At 39.4% G+C, this 15,922-nt stretch overlaps 1 protein-coding gene across 1 annotated transcript in view; it reads left to right on the forward strand.

Moving 5' to 3' along the window:
* The first annotated feature begins 2,247 nt into the window (after positions 1-2,247).
* LOC126070909 (vomeronasal type-2 receptor 26-like) overlaps positions 2,248-15,922 on the forward strand; it is a 39,058-nt gene continuing 25,383 nt past the window's right edge. The window contains exon 1 of the mRNA XM_049875241.1: positions 2,248-2,470. The gene's annotated coding sequence lies outside the window, so the exon portion shown is untranslated. The remainder of the gene's footprint in view (positions 2,471-15,922) is intronic.

Below are 15,922 nucleotides of genomic sequence, written 5' to 3' on the forward strand. Positions count from 1 at the left end.
CGTTTGCAGGCACTGTATCAGTCCATCTCATTGAGGATCTTCCTCTCTTTGTTTCTTATGTCTCATTAATTCTCAGGTCAATTAATCTGACGTTGACTGTGAGACAAAGTAGAAGTCAACCTCTGAGTAGAATATTTACATTTGTAAGCCCCCTGCAAGTCTATTTATCATTTTTTTTGCATGTTAAAATTTTTTTGATGGTATTGCTTTTTAGTATTAAGGGTTCTAAGTACTGGTAAAAAAATGATGTTTGAAGTTTTGTATAATTCCATTGTCACATGTATTTTATTGCTACAGTAACTCTAGAGTGCAGACTTATTTTTTATTGTAGTAGCATTGTGTGTAGAAATGGAGGGAACGTGCTGAACGAAATGAGAATTCCAAAACGAATAATCCATAGAAGTGATATCAAACTTTGCCATGAAGCTGGGGTTTCAATAAGTTATGTAACAGAAAAAGTAAAAAAGGAATCTATATCCACACTCCCTTTCCCTCGTGCAATCATTCTCACAGTGGCTGCATTTCTTCCCAGCCAAATCCTATACTTCTGTGCTTTTTTGTACAGATGGTGGAGATGCTGAGCAATCAGCAGGGAAGCCTATATTATATGGAAAATGGGAAGAATAATTAAGAGAGAGTCTAAAAGAGTCAGAGAAGAGAGAGAGAATGAATCTGGGTTTGGAAGAGACTATTTGGAGTTGGAAGTCAAGATAAGATGGAAGCTTCTGGTAGCAGCTTTGGTACATGAGGATTTCGAGAAGGCTAAAGGTAAGAAAAAATATTTTAAGAAGTTCTGCTCTTCATATGGAATGTTCTTCCACTTTGGGCATTAATCTATAGTTTCTTCTAGAAATCTTATGCTATTTGAAATATTTCTTCCAACTTTATCACTTTAAGACAGAATTTTTTTTTTTTTGCTTCCAGCAATTAACTTAGTAAGTCTCATTTATATCCAAATCTTTTCTTTTCTCACTGATTTTGATGCTGCTTTTACAATATAATTATTATTGTTGTTGTTAGGTGCCCACGAGTCCATTCAGACTCATACTGACCCTCTGTAGGACAGAATGAATATAATAGCATCTGACTGTACTGGATTTGCTTGTGATCATTCTGCTGCATGGATATATCTATTTAGATTGAGCCAGTTTCACACTGGCTAAGCAAAGCTTCATGGTGCATGTAATAAAGAGGAGACCAAACCTTTTCTCTTCATTCTTGTTTGTAAAAAAAAAAAAAAAAAAAAAAACCCAGTGCCCTCGAGTCGATTCCAACTCATAGCGACCCTATAGGATTATCTTGCCCAGTTATTCTTGTGGCAAACATGGCTAAGTTGCCTTTCCAATATCTATTCTCAACTTTTTTTTTTTTTTAATACTAGAACACTGGTTTAGTTTGGGATTGCAATATACCCAGCTAAAAACCTCAGTCTAGGGGTTGCCATGCCTATTAGTTTCCTATTGCTGCTATAAAAAATTACCATAAACTAGTGACCTAAACCAACATAAATTTATTATCTTTAAGTTCTGGAAGACAGATGTCCAAAATGAGTCCCACTGAGCTAAAAATCAAGACGTCTGCCTTCCTTTCTGGAGGTTCTAAGGAAAAATCTGTTTTTAGGTTTTCATCAGTGGTCCTTATGATGTGCCGTACATGAGATGTCATATTCTTGGGTAGGGAAATTCTCTTTCAGGACAGCTGGGTCCATTGGCAGTGAGGGAATCTGCATCTGGTGCCAAAGCTGAACCCATGGGACCGAACTGGCAGTAAAGTTTTCTTTCTTTATGGTGCCATGGCCTCCAAGGAGTGGAGTCCTGGAGAATGGAGTAACAATTAAACAATGTATTTTTTGAGAACTTCTGAGAAATCTGCCTCTGAGCCCCCAAAGCTTTAAATTCTCCCTCTGCTGCTGAACTGCAACACACCGGCCACAGGCTAAGATCCCCCTCATTTGTAGTCCTCTGCTGAAAGGTCCATCCACTCCTGAGACCCAGCACTGGAAACCACCTCCCTGCCTAGCCTGTACCCGTTGTTCAAAGGAGAAAGGGCCAGTGTAGCCCGGTCTGTGGGGTGATGCCATGGAGAAGCCAGAGAACTCCAGGGAGTTCTGTGGGCATGGGTTCTGTGGGAATGGATTTCAGGGGAAGGAAAGCTTTTATGAACCATGTCTTCTGGGGAACAGTCAGGGTGATGACATAGTGAAATGGTATTGATTCAAATTCTATACCGTCCAGGTCCCTACTCTGAAGGGGCTTCTCAGAGCCCATTCTCTCTGGTTCCCTTTCCTTCTTGCTTCCATCTCAGAGACCAATCTGCTCTTTGAGCAGAAATATTTACTCTCCCCTCAGGCTGTTCAGCTCTCAGGATTCTGCTCTGGTTCAACCTTAGCACCTCCTCTTATTTGTCAAGCACTGACTACAGGAGGCAGCGCTGCTGAGTGAGGAAGGCCCTGACTTGGAATCAGACAAGGGTGAGTTCTAATTCAGCCCTTTCCACATAGTAGCTGATGGACTGTATAAATATTCTTTACATACTAGGAACCTGCTTCTTCATCAGCACAACAGTGAGTACAAGGACCTCAGAGGAAGCTCGTGGTATGACAGATACAATGTGTCAATGTCTAGAATCTATTGTCTAGTGTCATTTGAAAAACACCATTTATTTATCATTCACATGATACGTTCCAACAAGAATTTTTAGAAAGTCTACACAATTACATAAGACAAAGGAAAATGTTTTAAACGTATAGAAGAAGAGAAACATTGGGTCAAAAGAAAAGAAAGGAAACATAAAATGAAGGGAGAAATGACAAAGTAAACAAAATTCATATCATAATATCTCACACAGGTGCCAACATTAGGCGCCTGATTTGGCTGTGTATATTCCAGTGAAGACAAAAGACTGTGTTTGTAGTGTTAGCATAAGATTTGGCTATATAAATGGAAAAACTCAATTAAAAGTGCTTTAAACACAATAGGAGTTTATTTTCTCTTCCATAAAAGAAGGGTCCAACATAATAGCTCCAGGTTAACATGAGTGCAAGCACTAGTCTATATTTCTGCTCTGCCATTCACAATGTGTGGTTTTTGTATATATGATGGCTTCTAGATTCCAGTTGTCATGTACAAACTGGGGGTAAGAAGAAGACGGAAAAGGGGAAATGTTTCTAAAGAGCATTCCAATATTCCCATCCCAAACCTTCCCTTCTATACCACTGACTACCCATAATTACAAGTGGAAGTGTGGTACTTCAGCAAGGCATATGTAACCAGTTGTCACCTGTTCAATTATCTTTGCTCTTAGGGTTTTCAATGGTTGTGACCTTTCAGATGTAGATGGACAGCCTTTCTTCTGAAGAGAATCCGAGTGGATTCAAACTGCCAACTTTTTGTTTAGTAGCCTAGGTCTCAACTGTTTGTACCACCCAAGGCATATCTAACCAACTCCCTATAAAATTGGGTTTCTGTTAGTAAAAAAGAGAATATGTATGTTGGGTAGGGAATCTATGCTACAACCATCAGTTATAAGATTCACAGTATCCATAACATTAAAACATACTAATTCTGTAATGGAAGCATGACCCTGCCTCCTTAAAAAAAAAAGTGTCCCTGATTCTCATAGAAACATTACACTGTATAATATAATATAATGAGCAATGTCTTCAGCCAATTCCCTACAAGTAATCCAATCATGAATTTGAATATTCTTGAAATGATTCCTAGTGGAGGCTAAAGGCATCACACACAGTAAGTGTCACTCTAGGGAAAAAGGGAGGAGACAGGGACATTATATCCTGGCCCAGGTAGTCACGTGTTCTGAAGCAGGAACCTTGATGGGGCTAAACAGCAATATCCAGATGACGGGCAAGAATATCCTGACTCCCTAGGAGTGCAGACTGAGAGATGCCCTGCAGTCACTCTATTATTACTCTGAGTTTCATGGCTTTAATTAACCAGTTGTTATGCATCCTTTGATCTCCAAACCAAATGATTGCAATGGCCAGTACTTTGTATTTCCTGGGGAGTTTTGAATATTTTATGTACTAGTCTTATATGAATTGGATAAGAAAAAAATAATCTCTATCCCCCACTTTTATAATGACAACAGATCATTGATGGGTGGCCACATGTGGAAGTGGGAGATGCCCCAAGAGATCTGCAGTGAAACCCATCAGTTAGCTTTCTGTTTGTCTCTCCACCTGCAGTGATTCCCCTGTTTCTTGGATCTACCCTCAGTGGCTAGAAGAGATGTCGTAGGGATGCTAATGGGATGTCCCAGGGGAGCCTGGATATGCTCGGGTGGAACCTCCATGTCTCTGAGTGAAGGCAACAGGATTTCAATGAGTCTTGAACCAATGCATGCCTCCTTCCCTTTGAGTGTGGAGAAACTCCAGCTAAGATGTTCAGGCGGCGTTTCTCAGGGGCATTCTGCAGAGTAGAGGTCCAAACTTAAAGAAATGTTCTTTCTAAGGTAAAGACTCCCTGTGGTTGTGGATTCAAATGTTGGCCCAGATTTATACCATGGGAACTAAATGACAAGCAAAATTCCTATCTGTTTAGGTTCTTTTCCTCCCTGTAAGCTAAATCCGTCTGAGACGTTAGGAACACTAGAAAAATACTATTTGATGAGCAGGAATAGTATTTCGAGTGCTGAAGCCCTAGAAACAGCGGATACTAGCCTGTTCCCTTTGTCTGCGGCTCGCCACTCCCAGGTTGGAAATGAACTCACTTGTGCCTCCCATAGACATCACTCTGGTCCAGATAACCATGCCTGGTCCACGTCATACCCTTCTGTTCTCACCAAAAGCAGCCAGGGAGGAAAGTAACCTTGTAGGATGCAATCCAGAAAAGCTTAAAGAGACAAATAACTGCTGTGCCTAGACCATGTATTCTCAAGGGGGGTGATACCACCACCTAGGTGATAGAAATAGGTTCTTGGGAGTGTGAAAACATATGAGACATTACAATGGTTTGTGGCCTTCTAAAGGGCCACAGTACCTAAACAGGCATACACTATATTTGTGGAATTAAAATTGCAAGAGTTTGTAGGTTGGTGATTAAGAGGGAAAATGCCTCTAAAGGCTCATTAGGGGGCAAGAATGAAAGAAAATTTGTGAAATGCTGGACCAAAAGTATGGAGGGAGGTATTTGTTGAGCAGTAGCTCCCAAAAAGGTCCTTGGGTGGTACAAAAGGTTTGCACTCGCCTACATCCAATGGATCCTGGCTGAAACCGTAGAATACCAGATAGATGTTTACTTGTGTTTTATTGACTATGCTAAGGCATTCGACTGTGTGGATCATAATAAATTATGGATGACTTTGCAGAGAGTAGGAATTCCTGAACACTTAATTTTGCTCATGAGGAATCTATACATGGAAAGGGAGGCAGTTGTTTGAACAGAATAAGGGGATACTGAATGGTTTAAAGTCAGGAAAGGTATGCGTCAGGGTTGTATCCCTTCACTATATCTATACAATGTGTGTGCTGAGCATATAATCTGAAAAACTGGACTCGATGAAGAGGAATGGGGCATCAGGATTGGAGGAGGACTCATGAACAACCTGCATTATACGGATGACACAACCTTGCTTGCTAAAAGTGAAGAGGACTTGAAGCACTTATTAATGAAGATCAAAGACCACAGCCTTCAGTAGGATTACACGTCAACATAAAAAAAACAAAAATCCTCAAAACTGAAGCAATGAGCAACATCATACCAAATGGAGAAAAGACTGAGTTTGTCAAGGATTTCACTTTACTTGGGTGCATAATCAACACCCATGGAAGCAGCAGTGAAGAAATCAAGAGACACATTGCATTGGAAAATCTGCTGCAAAACACGTCTTTAAAGTGTTGAAAAATGAAGATGTCACCTTGAGGGCTAACGTGCGCCTGACCCAAGCCATGTTGTTTTCAACTGCCTCATGTGCATGGGAAAGCTGGACAAGGAATAAGGAAGACAGAAGAATTGAGGCCTTCGAATTGTGGTTTTGGTGAAGAATATTGAATATACCATGGACTGCTGAAAGAATGAACAAATCTGTCTTGGAAGAATTACAACCAGAATGCTCTTTAGAAGCAAGGATGCCGAGACTACATCTCATATACTTTGGACTTGTCATCAGGCGGGATCAGTGTCTGGAGAAGGACATCATGCTTGGTAGAGCAGAAGGTCATCAAAAAAGAGGAAGACCCTCAACGAGATGGAGTGACACGGTGGCTGCAACAATGAGCTCAAGCATAGTAACTATTTTGAGGATAGCACAGGGTCGGGCACTGTTTCGTTCTTTTACGCATAGGGTCACTATGAGTTGAATCCAACTTGATGGCACGTAACAACGATAACAACTAACCTAAAGTTTGATGGTTTGAACCCTCCTAGCACACCATGGAAGAAAGGCCTGGTGATCTGCTTTCATAATAGAAAACTCTATGGAGGAATTCTACTCTATAAGAAACACATAGGGTCACCATAAGTGAGAATCAGCTCATGGCAGAGGGCTTTGGTTTAACTCTCAGAAGACAAGAAGAATGCAAGAGAGAGGAAAGCCCATTCTTTTAGGGTGGGGTTGTTCCATTCATGCATTTCATGTTTTCTTAACTCCTATTCTGTGTTTTTCTCATCCACAATTTCAGTGAAGGGCTTTGTGTCCTGATCAGCTGGAACCACAGTGTTTTTTTTTTTTTTAATTTTGTTAGCAAGAGCTAGCTTCTCCTCTTTATTTTATTCCCTCATTTTTCATAAGTGCGATCTCGTGTGTTCATGACTTCATTTATGAGTCCATTTCTTCATTCAACAAATATTCACTGTAAGCAAATACTATCTGTACATGAAGTATAATAAAACTTCCTATTTCATAGGTTTGTGGGGAAGATGAAATGACATAATGCATGAAAAGATGCAATGTCTTTCATACCAGGAACATAGCTCTCAATGAGTAGAATAGAGTTGTCAGATACTGAGTATCCCTAATATGCCAGACCCCGTTTCTATTTTTTTAGTATTCTGATTCAAATGTCCTTTCCTACCTGATCAGTGCAGCACATATGAAATCTAATGATTTTAGTTCATTTAATTGCTATCCAAACACACAACTAAAAAATAAGTCATTACTTTAAATAACTTTTCAGTTGATATCCACCATCTTTCAATTATAAATCATCATCTGCAAGAGATCATTTTGCCTTTCCAACATTAAGACTCTAATTTATTTTTCTTGCGTTATTGCATAGTATGAAACTCCAGACTACTGTACTGGATAGTGGCCATATCATGCATCCTTATATTCTTTACAATTTTAGTGGGAATTTCTATGTCATGTGCCACAGAGACTCCCAGCAAGGACCTTGTTTGGAGGTAAGTCTTTGTTGATTAGTCAGTTATTTCCTAGACTATGGATGTGCTCTACTTTTCTTTAAGTCAACTGTGGTTAGTTATATTTCCCTAAAAGAAAAGAACTATCTTGAGGTTTTCAGAATTTTTCCCATCGAGACAGACATGATTACATGTTCTCCACGTGCATAATCACAGCCACTATCTCAAAACTAATTCCCTGCATTCTGATTTCTCATATTAGTTTTTAGATTACACTTGTCCGAAGTTTGCTTTTGCCAAAGAATGCCTCTTGGAGTTATCAAATCTATAGCTTTCTTGTTTTAATTTCATTAGTTATCCTTTTATCTTTATTATTTACTATTTCCTGATTTTGGAAGTTTATTTTGATATATTTCATTGTACTTTTTCTAACTAGTTTTTAGTTACTTTTTAAAGTTTGTGTTTATGTGCCTGTACAAAAATTCAGATCTTAAACAAAATACCCTAAAACAAGATAGGAAGTCCTGGTGGTGCAGTGGTTATAGTGCTTGACTGTTAATCAAAAGGTTGGCAATTTGAACCAACCAGCCACTCCATGGGAGAAAGATGCAGAAATCTGCTTCTATAAAGATTTACAACCTTGAAAACCCTATAGGAGGGTTCTACACTCTACAGCAGGGTCAGTATGAGTCCAATTCAATTTGACAGCAATAGGTATATTTTTCAGTTAAATTTCTTGAAATATTTTCTCATAATTAACTTCAGTAGAATTACTTAAAGTTTGTCTAAAAATTGATATAAAACAAACAACCAAACCCATTGTCATCGAGTGGATTCTGACTCATACTTGACAGTATAGGTCAGAGTAGAACTTCCCCATAGGGTTTCCAAAGCCGTAACCTTTAGAGGACTAGACTGCTATATTTTTCTGCTGCACAGCAAACAGCCAAAATTTTGTGTAGCAGCGAAGTGCAGTGTGATACCTACCGAAAGATTGTTGTTGTTGTTAGATGCCTTTAGTCGATTTCAGCTCATACCGACCCTGTGTACAACCGAAGGAAACACTGATCCTTCGCCATCCTCACAATCATTGCTATATTTGAGCCTATTGTTAATGTACTGTTGTAACCGCTTTTGAATAATCTACAGGAAAATTTTACCTGTGTGTCATATTTATGATATTGTTGGATAATTTCTGCATTTTATCCGGCCTCCTTTCTTTGGAATGGGTGCAAATGTGGACCTCTTCCCATAGGTTGGTCAGGTTGCTGCCTTCCAAATTTCTTCGCATAGATGAGCGAGCACTTCCAGTGCTACATCCATTTGTTGAAATATCTCAATTGGTATTGCATAAATCTCTGAAGCCTTCTTTCTGGCCAATGCCTTCAGTGTGGTTCGAACCTCTTCTTTCAGTGCCATGGGTTCTTGATCACATGCTACCTCCTGAATGGTTGAAGGTCGACCAATTCTTTTTGGTACAGTGACTGTGTATTCCCTCCGTCTTCTTTTGATGCTTCCTGCATTGCTCAATATTTTCTCCTTCAAATCCTTCAATATTGCAACTTGAGGCTTGACTTTTTTCTTCAGTTCTTTGAGCTTGAGAAATGGCAAGCATGTTCTTCTGTTTTGATTTTCTAAATGCAGGTCTTTGCACATTTCATTATAATATTTTACTGTGTCTTCTCAAGCTGCTGTCTGAAATATTCTCTTCAACTCTTTTACTTAATCATTTCTGTCTTTCGCTTTAGCTACACTACATTCAAGAGCAACTTTTAGAGTCTCTTCTGACATCCACTTTGGTCTTTTCTTTCCTGTCTATTTAATGATCTCTTGCTTTCTTCATGTATGATGTCTTTGAAGTCATTCCAGAATTCATCTAGTCTCTGGTCATTAGTGTTCAATGCATCAAATCTATTCTTGAGTTGATCTCTAAATTTAGGCGAGATATCAAGGTTGTACTTTAGCTCTTATGGACTTGTGGAAATTTTCTTCAACTTCAACTTGAGCTTGTATCTGAGCAATTGATTGTTGCAGAGTAGGTCCCTGACCTTGTTCTGACTGAGGATACTGAGTTTTTCTGTTGCACTGGGTTTTGAGTTCTTCCCACAGATGTAGTCAATTTGATTCCTGTGTGTTCCATCCAGTGAGGTCCACGTGTTTAGCCACCATTTATGTGGTTGAGGAAAGGTATTTGCAATGAATAATTCCTTGGTCTTTCAAAATCCTATTGTTTGAACTCTGGAATCATTTTTATCACCAAGCCGTATTTTCCAACTACCAATCCTTCTTTGTTTCCAACTTCTGCATTCCAATTGCCAGTAACTATCAATGCATTTTGATTGCATGTTCAATCAGTTTCAAACTCAGAAGTTGGAAAAAATCTTCAATTTCTTCATCTTTGGCCTTTGTGGTTGGTGTGTAAATCTGCATAATAGTTGTGTATTAGCTAGCCTTTCTTGTAGGCGTATGGAAAATATCCTATCACTGGCAGCATTGTACTTCAAGGTAGTTCCTGAGATATTCTTTTTGATGATGAACGCTACACCATTCCTCTTCAATTTGTCATTTTCAGCATCGTGGACCATATGATTATCTGATTCAAAATGGCCAATACCAATCCATTTCAGCTCATTATATCTAGGATATTGATATTTATGAGTTCCATTTCCTTTTTGACAACTTGCAATTTTCCTAGATTCATACTTCACGCATTCCACTTTCAGATTATTAATGGGTATTTTCAGCTGTTTCTTCTCATTTTGAGTCCTGCCGCATCAGCAAATGAAGATCCCAAAAGCTTGTTAAAAATGCAGTTTCTGATTCTGCAAGTCTGGGTGGGTCTGGGCTACAGCATTCTTAAGAAGTTCCCAGGTGATACTGATCCTGCTTGTCCTTGAGAGGGTACATTTTGAGTCTGTGTTTAGGTTTGGAGATAGAAGAGGCAGGAAATGATACAATGTTACTGTGTAGAACTCACTCCCCAACTGAATTGAAGTAGACAAAGGTAGTACTTTATTAATTCCTCCACTTCCAATGAAAGACAACATTTCTGTGTTGTTGGTTTGCTGAAAATTGAATGGTTCCTTGCTTCTGTCCTGGTAGGTGTTTCATCCACATGGAATCAGTAAATCAAACATGTGTTTAGAATTTATTCTTTTCAGATTTTTAGCCAAGTTAGAGATTCAGCTCATTCTCTTTCAGCTGTTTTCTGTCCTCATGCCCGGTTACCTTCACTGGGAACCTGCTCATCATCCTGGCCATCAGCTCTAACTCCCATATTACCATTTGTTGATTTTGACCATTTTTTAAAGACACTCTTTCATCAGTACTACCTTCAAAATGCACATTATAGTTGGAGCACCTAACCTGGCCCTTTACCTGTTTTGGTAAATAAAATTTTATTGGAACTCAGCCATGCACATTGGTGTATGTGTTATCTATGGCTGCTTTCCTGCTGGAAAAGCAGAGCTGTGTCATTGTCACAGAGAACACCTGTCCTGCAGAGCATGACATATTTACCACCTGGCCCTTGACTAGAAAATGTTTCCAAATCTTTGAATTAAAGAATTCTCATCTCTTGTATTCTAAACTTACTTTGTCAGGCATCTCGGGACACCATCAAAATTCTATACTAGTAACATGAAATTCTATACTAACCATTGCTGTCTAGTTGATTCCAATTCAGAGTAGAACTGCCCCATAGAATTTCCAAGGAACACTTGGTGGATTCAAGCTGCCGACATTTTGCCTACCAGCCATAGGTCTGAACCACTGTGCAACCAAGGTTTCCAAAACGAGCAAGATGAAATTCTATAGTAGTAACCGGGCAGTGTTTTGTTCTGTTGTACATAAAGTCACTGTGAGTCAGAATAGTCTCGATGCCACCTAACAACATCAACAATAACATGAAATTCCATACAATACTGCATTCTCACAATTACTACATGAGATTAGAGTTTGTACTTTTTTTTCTGTATGTTTTTGTTGTTGTTAGGTGCCATCAGGTTGGTTCTGACTCACAGCGACCCTATGTACAACTGAAGAAATCAATGCCAGATCCTGCACTATCCTCACAATCATTGTTATGCTTGAGCCCGTTGTTGTAGCCACTGTGTCAATCTATGTCACTGAGGTCTTCCTCTTTTTTGCTGACCTTCTACTTTACTGAGCATGATGTCCTTCTCCTGGGACTGATCCCACCTGATAACATGTCCAAAGTATGTGACACGTTTTCTCACCATCCTTGCTTCTAAGGAGCATTCTGGTTGTACTTCTTCCAAGACAGCTTTGTTCATTCTTTTAGCAATCCATGGTATATTCAATGTACTTCACCAACACCTCAGTTCAAAGATATCAATTCTTGATGGTAAATCAAACAAGAAATTGTACTTTTCCAAAAGACCTAAATAGAAAATACCATGGAGGCTGCTGCCTTGTCTTCTTAAATCTTAATATCTCCTCTGCCTAAAAAAATCTCTGAAACAGAAGAAAAGTGAAAGAAATTTTTGTTGAATGAATAAATTTAAATTAGCTTAAATCTTAGGTGATGTTATATTGTCTCAAGGATTTAAAATTATATGTCTAGCCTAAAAAAAAAAAAAAATTTTCTTTTTTTTTTAGTCTAGCCTGGAGTTTCCATAATGCATGTCTCCAAACAAGATCACTCCAAATTCATAGATTCTCCACATGAAAGTTTAATAGATATATCAAGTTTGACATGTCAAAAATCCTAATCTCTGTTGTTGTTGTTGTTAGGTGTCATTGAGTCGGCTGTGACTCATGGCAATCTGATGTACAACAGAAGAAAACACTGCCCAGTGCTGTATAATCCTCACAGTCATTGCTATGCTGGATCCCATTGTTGCATCCACTGTGTTAATCCATTTTATTGAGCAACTTCCTCTTTTTTGAAAACCCTCTAGTTTTCCAAGCATGACTGCCTTCACCAGGGACTGATCCCTCCTGATAACGTGTCAAAAGTACCAATGCAAAGTCTTGGTATTATCTCTTCTAATGAGCATTCTGGCTGCACTTCTTCCAAGACAGAATTGTTCATTCCACTGAAAATCATGGTACATTCAATATTATTTGCCAATCCCATAATTCAAAGGCATCAGTTCTTCAGTCTTATGTGTTTTCCAGCCCTCACATGCCTATGAGGTGACTAAAAACAGCATGACTCGGTAAGGTGCACCTTAGTCCTTAAACTGGCATCTTTGCTTTTTAGCACTTTATAGAAGATTTTTATCAGCTGCTGCAGTCTGAAATTGATCGAACATGTAATCAAGATGCATTGATAATTACTGGTGATTGGAATGCAAAAGTTGGAAACAAAGAAAAAGGATCAGTAGTTGGATAATATGGCCTTGGTGATAGAAACAGTGCCAGAGATCGAATGATAGAATTTTCAAGACCAATGACTTCTTCATTGCACATACCTTCTTTCACCAATATAAACAGCAACTATACACATGGACCTCACCAGATGGAACACACAGAAATCAAATTGGCTACATCTATGGAAAGAAATGTCGGAAGAGCTCAATATCATCAGTCAGAACAAGGCCAGGGGCCGACTGTGGAACAGACCATCAACTGCTCATCTGCAAGTTCAAGCTGAAACTGAAGAAAATCTGAGCAAGTCCCAGAGAGCCAAAATATGCCCTTGAGTATATCTCACCTGAATTTAGAGACCATCTGAAGGATAGATTTGATGCCTTGAACACTGGTGACTGAAGACCAGACAAGTTGTGGAATGATATCAAGGACATCATCCATGAAAAAAGCAAGAGGTCATAGGAAAGAAAGAAAAGACCAAGATGGAACTCAGAGGCAGCTCTGAAACTTGCTCTCAGATGTCAAGGAGCTAAATCAAAAGGAAGAATTGATGAAGTAAAAGAACTGAACAGAAGATTTCAAAGGTTGTCTCAAGAAGACAAAGTAAAGTATTATAATGACATGTGCAAAGAGCTGGAGATGGAAAACCAAAAGGGAAAAACACGCTCGGCATTTCTCAAGCCAAAAGAACTCAAGAAAAAATTGAAGACTCGAGTTGCAATAGTGAAGGATTCCATGGGGAAAATACTAAATGATTCAGGAAGCATCAAAAGATGATGGAAGAAATACAGAGAGTCATTATACCAAAAAGAATTAGTCGATGTTCAACCATTTCGAGAGGTAGCCTATGATCAGGAACCGATGGTACTGAAGGAAGGAGTCCAAGCTGCTCTGAAGGCATTGGTGAAAAACGAGGCTCCAGGAATTGGTGCAACATCGATTGAGATATTTCAACAAATGGATGGAGTGCTGGCAGTGCTCACTCGTCTATGCCAAGAAATATGGAAGACAGCTTCCTGGCCAACTGACTGGAAGAGATCCATATTTACGCCTATTCCCAAGAAAGGTGATCCAACTGAATGTGGAAATTATACAACAGTATCATTAATATCACACACGAGCAAAATTTTGCTGAAGCTCATTCAAAAACGGCTGCAGCAGTATATCGGCAGGGAACTGCCAGAAATTCAGGCTGGTTTCAGAAGAGGACGTGGAACTAGGGATATCACTGCTGATGTCAGATGGATCTTGGCTGAAAGCAGAGAATACCAGAAGGATGTTTACCCGTTTTATTGACTATGCAAAGGCATTAGACTGTGTGGATCATAACAAATTGTGGACAACATTGAGAAGAATGGGAATCCCAGAACACTTGATTGTGCTCATGAAGAAACTTTACATAGATCAAGAGGTAGTTCTTCAGACAGAACAAGGGGTTACTGATTGGTTTAAAGGCAGGAAAGGTGCGTGTCAGGGTTGTATTCTTTCACCATACCTATTCAGTCTGTATGCTGAGCACATAGTCTGAGAAGCTAGACTATATGAAGAAGAACAGGACATCAGGATTGGAGGAAGACTCATTAACAACCTGTGTTATGCCGATGACACAACCTTGCTTGCCAAAAGTGAAAAGGACTTGAAGCACTTACTAATGAAAATCAGAGACCACAGCCTTCAGTATGGATTACACCTCAACATAAAGAAAACAAAAATCCTCACAACTGGACCAATGAGCAACACCATGATAAGCGGAGAAAAGCTTGAAGCTGTCAAGGATTTCATTTTACTTGGCTTCACAATCAACAACCATGGAAGCAGCAGTCAAGAAATCAAAAGACTCATTGCATTGGGTAAATCTGATGTAAAGGACCTCTTGAAAGTTTTGAAGAACAAAGATGTCACCTTGAAAACTAAGGTGTGCCTGACCCAAGCCATGGTATTTTCAATCACATCATATGCTTGTAAAAGCTGTACAATGAATAAGGAAGACTGAATAAGAATTAACACCTTTGAATTGTGGTGTTGGCGAAGAATAGTGAATATACCATGGACTGCCAAAAGAATGAACAAATCTGTCTTGGAAGAAGTACAACCAGAATGCTCCCTAGAAGCAAGGATTTCAAGACTGCATCTTACATACTTTGAACATGTTGTCAGGAGGTATCAGTCCCTGGAGAAGGACATCATGCTTGGTAAAGTACAGGGTCAGCGGAAAAGAGGAAGACCCTCAATAAGGTGGATTGACACAGTGGCTACAACAATGAGCTCAAGCATAACAACATTTGTAAGGGTGCTGCAGGACTGGGCAGTTTTTTGTTCTGTTGTGTATAAGGTCACTATGAATTGGAACCAACTTGAGGGCACCTAACAAAAACAACAACAACAAGGGTTTAGAAAAAAAAAAAGACGTGCTTACTATTTGACTTCCAGCTCCCTTAAAAAGTAGATCATGTTTTGTGATACACACACACCTCTCCAAAATGGTTTCTAAAGATGAGTGTGCACTGCTTACTTGGGTCCCTAGGAGAGAACATCTTACATTTTTCGATGCATTGATGCACCTCCCACTTATGTCGTTGTTCTTAGGTGCCATCGAGTATGTTCCCACCCAAAACGACCATATGCAAAACAGAATGAAACACTGCCCAGTCCTTGCTATGCTTGGGCCCATTGTTGCAGCCACTCTGTCAATCCACTTCTTTCTTGGGCTTCCTCTTTTTTTTTTTTTGCTTACCCTCTACTTTACCAAGCATGCTGTCCTTCTCTAGGGACTGGTACCTCATGATAATATGGCCAAAGTAGGTGAGATGTACTCTCGCCATCCTTGCTTTTAAGGAGCATTCTGGCTGTAGTTCTTCTGAGACAGATTTGTTCCTTCTTTTGGCAGTCCATGGTATATATATTTAGTATTCTTTGCCAAGGCCACAATTCACAGGTATCAGTTCTTCCTCAGTCGTCCTTATTCATCGTCCACCTTTTGCATGCATATGAGGAAACTGAAAACACCATGGCTTGGGTCGGGCACGCCTAAGTCCCTAAAGTGGTATCTTTGCTTTTAACACTTTAAAGAGGTCTTTTGCAGCCCATTTTCCCAATGCAATGAGTCTTGATTTCTTGACTGCTGCTTCCGTGGGTGTTGATTGTGGATCCAAGTAAAATGAAATCCTTGACAACCTCAACCTTTTCTCCATTTACCATGATGTTGTTTATTGGTCCAGCTGTGAGGATTTTGTTTTCTTTCCGTTGAGGTGTAATCCATATTGAAGGCT

Source organism: Elephas maximus, chromosome 3 (assembly GCF_024166365.1).
Source record: "Elephas maximus indicus isolate mEleMax1 chromosome 3, mEleMax1 primary haplotype, whole genome shotgun sequence".
In the NCBI taxonomy this organism is placed as follows: Eukaryota; Metazoa; Chordata; class Mammalia; order Proboscidea; family Elephantidae; genus Elephas; species Elephas maximus.